This window comes from Amblyomma mixtum, chromosome 5 (assembly GCF_055824585.1).
Source record: "Amblyomma mixtum isolate Tamu chromosome 5, ASM5582458v1, whole genome shotgun sequence".
Lineage (NCBI taxonomy): Eukaryota > Metazoa > Arthropoda > Arachnida > Ixodida > Ixodidae > Amblyomma > Amblyomma mixtum.
In genome coordinates, this window is record NC_143016.1 from 100,632,717 (window position 1) to 100,642,491 (window position 9,775).

The 9,775-nt window shown below is 45.6% G+C and overlaps 1 protein-coding gene across 1 annotated transcript in view; it reads right to left on the reverse strand.

The window, feature by feature from the left end:
• Nucleotides 1-9,775, reverse strand: part of LOC149343207 (excitatory amino acid transporter 2-like) — a 69,623-nt gene extending 59,848 nt beyond the window's left edge. The window contains exon 1 of the mRNA XM_089545752.1: nt 9,426-9,775. The gene's annotated coding sequence lies outside the window, so the exon portion shown is untranslated. The remainder of the gene's footprint in view (nt 1-9,425) is intronic.

A 9,775-nucleotide genomic window follows, 5' to 3' on the forward strand; every position in this document is an offset into this window, starting at 1 on the left:
CGAACTACGAATGTCCGCCGCTCGCGGCATTGCTCAATTTAAAGCTGGCAAGGAAATTTCCAGATAACAGGTCAAGATCATCTACGGTAATCTGGAAAAACCTAGATGCAGCCTTTCATGGCTGCGAACAATCGAGATTAGACTGGTCGCTTTTCGCGTCGCGAACAAAAATGATAACAGCCCTTTCCTGCAGCCTTGAGCGTGAACGAACAAACACTACAATTATATGTGGCAATATGTTTTCTTGTCTGAAAGGGTGCGAGCACCGCGTGGTATTCGACAACAACCGCTGAAAAAATTATACGTAATTGAGTTCTTTCCCTCATGTTGTTTCCGTTTAAACAGCTGAGCGAGATGGCTGTGACGTCGAAATCCATAAAAGGCCACGTGACGCTTAAAAAAAAATGTCACACCAATTAATGACGGTTACATCCACGCGATACCCAGTCAGCTACAGAAAGCTAGAGTTTGCGACACAAAGAAAACTGCTGGATTCTAAGTCATTTTGGAAAATATTTTTAAGAAATTCTGCCCCCCATGGTGCAGCTGAAATGGTCAAACATGCTACGCTCAGCAGTTCCACCAAACTGTTACCTATTTGTACGATTCTAACGCGCCCCTCATTGTAACGCGCAAACGCGCAGTAATATTTAGGGCCCGAAAACCACAAAAATAACTTGGCGCCGATTGTACCGCGCACACTGAATAACGCAGTCAACAAGCGTGTGAAAGTTGCTTAAAACATTTAATCGAACTCAACAATAAAAAATCTCTGCCCCTCCCGTAACCGAGGGTAGAGTAAGCATGAAATGTTTACGGGCATAACACGAAGCGTACGCGGACACGACGAGACGCAGGCCTGACAAGAATGTATATGCAGCGCGTTCGAAACTGTCTAAAATGCGTAGAGGCGAATGCGTTTTCCGCACCACTTTGCCTATGTGACACTGGTGACGTCACCACTGGATTACGTCACACATAATTGATGATGAAGTAATGACGAATTACTAATCAGTGACTAATTACTGATTAATGACTAAGTACTAATCAACTGCTAATTAATGACGCTTAAGTTTCACCTTTAGGAATGGAACGCGACAGCGTGTTGTAGCGCTACCACCACACGTTCGGCGCGATGCCTTGCCCTTTGAACGCAAGGCTTATTGAGGAAAGTAAATGGCGCAGTAAATCTCTGCCATCTCGGTGGACACCCGAACCGCACTGTACAGGAAGGGAGGAACGCCACCACCCGTTCGACGCGAAGCTACCGGCACTTGTATGCCGGTCCTGTAGGATGGCTTACTCGTTAAATCGTACGGTGCCCGGATGGTCTCGTTTCAGTGCCCGGATGAGTGGAATTCAGTGCCCGGATGTTGGCTCTCGGTCTCGGCGTGACGTCACCACACTGCCGACAACGGGAGCTAAAAGCATTTCATGCTTAAAACTGCGGTATAATCGCTGCTTCGATGTGTTCATTAACGAACACGTCAAAGCCAGCCTGCCTCAAGAACGGAAATTACATCGCAAGAGGAGCAACAGTTGTATCGCAGTTTTCCCTTTCATCACGATATCAACAGTGACTTTTGATGTCCTAGGTATCGCTCGGCTTTCGAAACCCGAAACAGCATTCGAGAATAAATTTAATGATTATTTATTTAGAGTGTTGTTACCAAATACTATTTAGTGATCCATGTATGGCAATGTCTTACTCATCACTTCAAAGAATAAAACATGCAATCAAAGTTTGGTGTCTATACCCCTTGCTCTTAAACAATACTGCTTTGTGCGAAGTAGTAGTACGGTCTACACTGTTTAATTTACGAACTTTCTGCCCACGAGTAATTTGCTGAATTACTGCGAACTGAAATTTCACGACGGTATAAGAAATATATATATTTTTTGTTCAATGGATGCAGTGTTGATGGCTGCCTTGGCAACCGAGTTGTGGGTGCCATAAATAACACTTAGGAGTACACACAGCGAATATTTAGCTCTCCCCATGTCTGATAGTGCCGTTCTAGCTGTGTAACACACGTAGGCTGGTGCACTGTTATTCATTCTAGACTTCGGCTCATCCTCTCTGCGTCGCCAGTTCTATTCGCTGAGGCTGCCAATAGAATTGAGAAGGACGGATTTCTATATTGATGCATCGGCTACGGCTCAGTGCGTTGTCGAACGGTAATCAGAAACCAGTTGTCATACATAATCCTCAGGCACCTTAAAAGTAGAGTACGAGTTAAATGCGGTTCACCGCTGTCCAACTGTCGCTGCGATGTAGAAGCATTGCCGACGAGTTGTTGTCAACGATGTCCTTCCGGCTGTTGCACCTTTTACAGAACACGTTGGGGCCGCCAAGGTAAACCAACTATTTCGAAACGCTCCTAAGTTGTATATCGCGTCGGGTCAACATTCAAGATGGCGTTTCATTGGCTTACGCAAGGCACTCTTTCAAGTAGTACCTGATGGCGCTGGAGGCAAGACGTTCAAAATGGCTGGTTGTGTAGTACGTAGCTGGCACTACGATCGTCATTTTCGAAGCTCTGTTCTTGGTGAAGTGCCCAGCCCGAGCCTATCCACTCGCTGCCTGGCGGACCTCGTTCACGGGTTACTACTCCAAACAACAAAACATTAGCAACGAGTAACAGAAAACGGTGCCTGATTTAAGTGGCTTGAATATGATTAACCTTTCGTATATCTATAAATATATAGTTTTAATTGAATATGGATGATGCAATAGTAAAACAATCATATATATTTAATTTCTTTGGATTTCTAGTAGGGAATTTATCTATCTAAGCTGGAGCGGCCCCGAAAAGACTAATCCAATTGGCAATGGTTATTTATCGCCTTTTCTAATAAAGGCGGGAATGAAATGCACACTACACTCTGCTAGAGTTAAAAACTTCAGAAGCCGCATTTCGTAATAATTAATTCACCGTTTAACTCTTGTTTTTTTAACAAACCTTTGCCTTAAACACCCTTATAGGCGTTAGCTGAATCAATGTATCGGCCTTTTTCCCCCAAGGAAACAAGTCTATGGCCGTATTCTATGATGATTGTTTTCTCAAGCTATTCTGCTTTTATAACATTGGTAGCTGCCAAGTGGGACGTCAGGCGTGAGACATTGTGCAGCGTATACTAGTGACCTCTAGCGTCCAGTAGGTCAGGCTAATGCCTATGCTGACGGTTAAGGCAGCATTTTTCCAAATCGTTTGTCTCGGAAACGTCGCATAAAAACAAGAAAAGAAGTGTTTTATACCCATTTCATAGAAGCCATTATTTCGACTGCGTGAAACACCTCTGACGTGACGCGTTGAATTTCTCAAAAGTTTGTGTGTCTATTCTTTTGAAAGTTTGCTTGGCACTGTGCTTCCTTCGCCACCGTCCAGTACGGTACACAGCACGGCACACATACCCGTGTCCAGGAAATCTGGACAAACGCTTCTAGTTTGCACGGCTGCCACCACCTGCTGCGTGGCGCTGAACACTCAGAATCACCGCGGGAATTTCGAATGTTAGGTATATCCCACTGATTTTCTATTGACCGCAGAAATAGTTGATGAAAGTGCAGACACCATTTTGCAACTGAGGTTTTGCAGCGAGGAGAAAGGGTCAACCATGATAATAATCACTATGTTCGCGCAGAATCCCGCTGGACACTCTAGTTTTTCAAAATTACAAGTTAAGGTATCCCCGTTCAGTTTCGCGGTGTCTGCTACCGCCGTCCAAGAGATGGCGCTTTTTTCTGATGTTGACAGTTGACAGCCGTGCTGTGCGGACGTGCGTTTTTGGTGCTCTTCGGATCACGCGTGGAGACCGGGACCGGACAGACTGCGAGAGCGTCTGCGTAAAATAGATGAGTACTTTCCTTTAATAGTTTTAAAAGTGCGTTTAGTTTTTTAGGCTGTTAGGGGAAGTGCAGGTTAAGGAATAGAATTTAGGTCAGTGACCTAATTTCGGCCGGGACTATTTGGCCGACAGTTGTCTCAGTGTTTTTTTTTTGTGTGTGCGTTAACTTTTAGAGAGATAGCTATTTTTTTCCAAGTGATTGATCGGCATTTGCGGTAGCCAGACTTTTATTTGATTTTGCACGTGTTTTCAAGTGTTTTCGTCTTGAGCGTGTAGATATCTGGGCATTTGGTGCAAGCAATAATCGAGTGTTGCTACGATGGTTAAGTTACTGAAGGTTAGATGTATGGAGTGTGAGGAATCGGTGAATTTAAAAGAAACGCGGTTCGATTCAGTGGAGGAGGCCGAAGGCGCAGATTTTATGTGCAAATTCTGCGTATTAGGTGCACGCCTGGACAGGGCTGAACAGGCGAACAGCGAACTAGTGCTAAGGATGGATGCTCTAGAAACAGAGTTACAGATAGAGAGGGCAGAGAAGCGTAAGCTTCAAGTACAGCTATCTCAGATCGAGTCAAAAACGGCTGACACCGCCATTGGAAGCCACAATGGCGGGCATTCCAGCGCCAGCCACGTGGATGGGGCTTGCACTGGCATGGACAGCGAGGGGCCAGTAGGTCAGACATGTTCAGGCAGGAACAGCTATGCACAGGTGGCAGCTGGGAATTCGAGAGGCGGTACTGAGAAGGGGTCCGGGCTACTTCCAGGAAATGAGGGCACAGTCGCTGATAAGAGGCAGCGAGATCCGGAAGTTAGGAGGGAGTGGCAGAGTACCCTAGTGCTTATCGCTGGTGACTCAAACATGGGGCGCTGCAAAAGAGCTATTCTGGACCGGGTGAAGGGTGATAGGCGGGTAGCAGTCGGGGTGTTTCCAGGAAAGACAATGGACGATGTCCTGACAGCGACTAAAAGTGAACTTTCCGAGAAGGCTGCAAGGCGTAACTTGGTAGTGGTAGCGGCGGGGCTAAATGATGTCCTGAATGGTAACGCCGCACAAGTAGGGAAAACATTAGCTGAGGGAGTTGACGGTATAAGGGCGATAGCACAGCAAGCGCAGATCGTGGTGTGTACAGTGCCTGAGGTACAGGGAAGGAATGCAGAGGTTGCTAAAGACGTTGTGAATCTTAATCGCGAGATAAGGCAGTTAGGCCTCGAGAAAGGCTTTGAGGTGGTAGAAATAAACAAGGAAGTGCACAGGGCAGGTTCGGGCAGAGACTTTGGACGAGATGGCATCCATTTCAGTGGAAGGGTAGGAGAAGAGATAGGCAGGCGCCTGGGAGGCCGAGCGGTAGCTTTTTTAGGGGGTCCACGGTGGCTCAGGGCGTAGGTGTAGGTAGAAGCGATGTAAATGTAACAATGGCGGCTGATCCCAACAAAATGGCCACTAGGAGGCCCAGAAAGAAAACTACGAAAAAGAAATTTAACGCCAGGATCAGTTACATAAACATGCAAGGGGGTAGAAAGAGAGCGAAATGGCTAGAAATAGAACAGCAGTTAAAGGACGAAGCAGTAGGTGTGTACGCTCTATGCGAGACACATCTGAGGGATCTAGAAGATCCACCTTTCATCGATGGCTATGTCTGGGAAGGGTGCAACAGAACAACAACGGAGAAGAAGGGAGGAGGAGTAGGTATGCTGATACATCAAGGAACAAATTGGCAAAGAATAAAATCAACTTGCAAAGAACAAGTCTGGGTATCAGGTACAATTGCTGGCAAAAGGACATGGCTAGGGGTAGTTTATTTAGGGACCGGGGACAAATGCAGGCAAGAAAACAAGGATCTAGTTAAGTGCCTCAATGACGATATAAAGCAGATTGGAGACGGTGTCGATATTATTTTGCTTGGAGACATGAACGGCCACATCGAGGATCTGGATGGATACACAGATTGTAACGGGAAGTTAATGCTAGACTTGTGTGAGCGGCACAACTTAGTTATTGTCAATAGAGAAACTAAATGTGAGGGACAAATCACGTGGGAATCCCGTAACAGGCAAACAACCATTGACTACTGTCTAATGTCGCAGGGCATCTATAGCAAGCTCGCAATAATGGAAATAGACGAAGAGGGGAAGGACAGCCTAGGAAGTGATCATAAACGTATTAGTCTACAGTTGGGAGCCCTAGTCAAAAGAGAAATGCAACGAAGTCCAAAAGACAACGCAAAATTAAATGATGAACAAATAGCGCTAATATCAGCCGATATAGAAGAAATAATTGAGAAACGCCACATGGAAAATTGGGATTATAATCAGTTGGAACTGCTCATCGCTACAAAAATGAAACAAGTGAAAGGAGTTAACCGCTGGAGAGGAAAGAGGAAGCCACGAAGCTGGTGGAATATGGAAATTAAGGAGGCCATCGAACAACGACGGGTGGCTTCAAGGGAACACAGAGAAGCAAAGAGGGCGCAGTTATCTGTAGAGGAAATAGGAAAAAAATGGGAATCTTATCGACAAAAGAAACAGCAAGTTCAGGTCCTAGTCCAGGCTAAAATAAAGCAGTCCTCTGATAAATGGCTGGCTGAAGTTCGTGAGGCAAATAAAGGGGGGCCAAGAAAATTCTGGAACCATATAAGCTGGTTGGGAAAAACAAATCAAAGAAAGCAGGAACAGATTATAGATGCTGAGGGAAAATGTTTGGAGGGAGACGATGCTGTGGACTACATTACGTCATTTATAGCTGCGTCTTTTAGCGACGCCAATGGGGTAATCTCCCCAAGTGAGGCGGCAACACAGGACAGCACAAAAGAGAACAGCTTAGAACTGACTAGTCTTAACTGGGAAAAGGCGGAAGCGAATATTCCTAAAACCACATCCGCAGGGATAGACGAAATTCCAATTAAGCTGATTAATGAACTTGGCCCAAGAAGCAAGGACGCGCTGATAAAAGCATTGGAGGCAGTCATAACAAATCAGCAAATTCCGCACAGCTGGAGACAGAGTAAAATGAATTTGATTTATAAAGGGAAAGGAGATAAGATGAACATAAAATCCTTCCGTCCGATTACGATAACATCTGTTATGTACAGGCTGGCAATGCAGGCGGTGAAATTAAAAATGCAGTCATGGGTAGAAGGGAATAGGATACTCGGAGAACTTCAGAATGGGTTCAGAAGGGGTAGGCGGTTAGATGATAGCCTGTTCGTGCTTACCCAATGCATAGAAATAGCTAAGGCGGAAAATAGACCTCTGTTTATAGCCTTTCTAGACATAAGCGGTGCATACGATAACGTGAACAGGGAACTCCTGTGGAGCATATTGAAAGATTTAGGTATTGGTGATGAGGTAATTGATTTTCTACAGGAAATCTACCGAGATAATGAAGTTGAAATTACATGGGAAGGGAAAAAAAGTACCACAACTGTAGGGGTGCACAAAGGATTAAGGCAAGGTTGCCCTCTATCACCGCTGCTGTTCATGCTTTACGTGATAAATATGGAAAGAAGGCTAGAAGAAAGTAATCTGGGTTATAATCTATCGTACAGATTAGGCGGAAATGTAGTTGAGCAGCGACTCCCGGGTTTAATGTATGCGGACGATATTGTACTGTTAGCAGATAGCCAGGAAGATTTACAAACTTTGGTTAATTGCTGTGGAGACGAAGGAGACGCTCTAGGATTCAGTTTTAGTGCAACTAAATCAGGTGTGATGATTTTTAACGATACAACTGATCAGGTGCTTACAATACAAGGCCACGAAATACCCAAAGTGGCCGAATACAAATACCTCGGGATATGGCTAAACGAAGGGCAGATATACACGGAAAAGCATGAACAGGCTCTTAGGGCAAAAGGACGAAGAGACGCCGGGATAATGAAACATAGGGCATTATGGGGGTACAACAAATATGAAGTACTAAGAGGTATTTGGAAAGGAATAATGGTGCCGGGACTTACTTTCGGCAATGCGGTTCTGTGCTTAAGGGCAGAAGTTCAGTCGAGATTAGACGTAAATCAGAGAGCTGTTGGAAGATTAGCACTAGGTGCCCACGGCAAAACCACAAACGAGGCAGTACAAGGGGATATGGGCTGGGCATCGTTTGAGGCACGGGAAGCTAAGAGTAAAATACTATATGAAGAACGCCTGAGGAAATTGGACGATAACAGATGGGCAGCTAAGGTATTTAAATATTTATACAGAAAGAACGTTGACTCACAGTGGCGGAAAAGAACTAGAAAACTAACCAGTAAGTATGCCGGTCATGAGGACGGAGAAAGAAAGAGCATTAAACGACAGGTTAAAAACGCGGAAGTTAAAAATTGGATGAATTCAATGGAAAAGAAACATAGTGTAGAACTATATCGATTCTGGAAAAGGCAGATCAGGAAAGAATTTTTCTATGATAACTCAAGAGGCAGTGCCCTACTTTTTGAAGCTAGATCAGGGTGTCTTAGAACGCGCAGCTACAAAAAGAAATTTAACGAAGAAGATGACACATGTGCAGTGTGTGGTAGATCTGTGGAAACAATTGAACACCTCATAATCAAATGTGATGGTATCCATCCGGATGTCGATGCAGGCACAGTCACTCTTTCTGAGGCCCTAGGGTTTAAAGATAACAATGGTCATGTAAATAAATCTGCAGTGGAAGTCAGCAAAAAGCGATTGGAGGATTGGTGGTTGAAAAGCAGAGATGTGGCATAAGGTTAGAATAGTAGGAAACCGTAGGCAAAGTTGATGGAGAATCTTAATGAGAATTGCCAACACAGTAAACAAAAAAAATAATAAATAAAGAAAAGCTGAGCATGGTGGCAATTGCCACCACCCCGTTTCAAAGGGGGCGCTCCTATCCATCCATCCATCCATCCATCCAGAAAAACTTAGCATGCATAGAGGCCCTAGCTTGTTTCGGTGTGAAAATGAATTGACCATGCTTTAGTTAATTGATTTTCGAGCTGTTTTTCGCACACAAAGTTATCGTTGGCTCGCTTGTCCCCGTACCCTTCAAGGATGCTTTCCAGCTTAAATAAAAACCAAGTGGAATCAAACATAAGTCGGAAGAGAGTCAGAGCCACGAGGACTGCTGCAAAATCAGCAAACACTAAAAAATAACCAAACATTCAGGATCGCACAACAATCCTCCCGACAAGTTTTTTTTTTATCTCAGAAGAAACATTTTTAGACGTAAAACACAATGCGGTCGAGCGCCGATTAGGATGAATTAGCAGCTGCCTACAGCTTTTTTTATTTTTTGGTGAAAAGGTCTTCTCATGAGACCTTATTATCATACGCGCGAAAGATCTCCACGCATTTTTTTGTCTCTGTTCGTATAACAGTTAAAACTTTCCTCCCTTTCATTCATGCGTAAGCGTTTTACGTTTCTGACTCCAATAAACTTCCTGTTCGGCCAGGCCTCACTGCGCCCCGTGCCATTGGCCCGCTTTGTCGGGCCAGCGGGTGCCAAGTTTTGGTGGCAAAGGAGCAAAGCAAGTACTCCCCCACTCCATAAACACTGGCCTCGGGTGCGGAACCAGCGTTCAGAGAGGCAGGAACGAGGGGAAGGGTGCGGCATTTACCTCAACCGGAGGATGGGGTCGTAAGAGGTGCGTTTGAGCAGGATGAACTGGTTGAAGAGGCGCGAACTGAGCCCCAGGCCGCGGCCTTCCATTCGCGGCGGCAGATCGGCGCCCGGCGTCGACTCGGAAACGACGGCGGCGGAGGAGGCGGCGCAGTGACGGCTACGACGGGAAGCAATCGTGGCGGGGAGCGGACGGTCTCTTGGCACCGCGCAGGCACGTAGTAAGGTTGAATGCCGAGTGGCGACGGTGGTGCTCCGTGCGCTGCGAGAGACGTTGTCGGTAGGGAGCGAAAAACAGGCGCCTGTTCGGGGCTGGGGGCGACTCAGAATAGCAGCATGCCCTCAGGG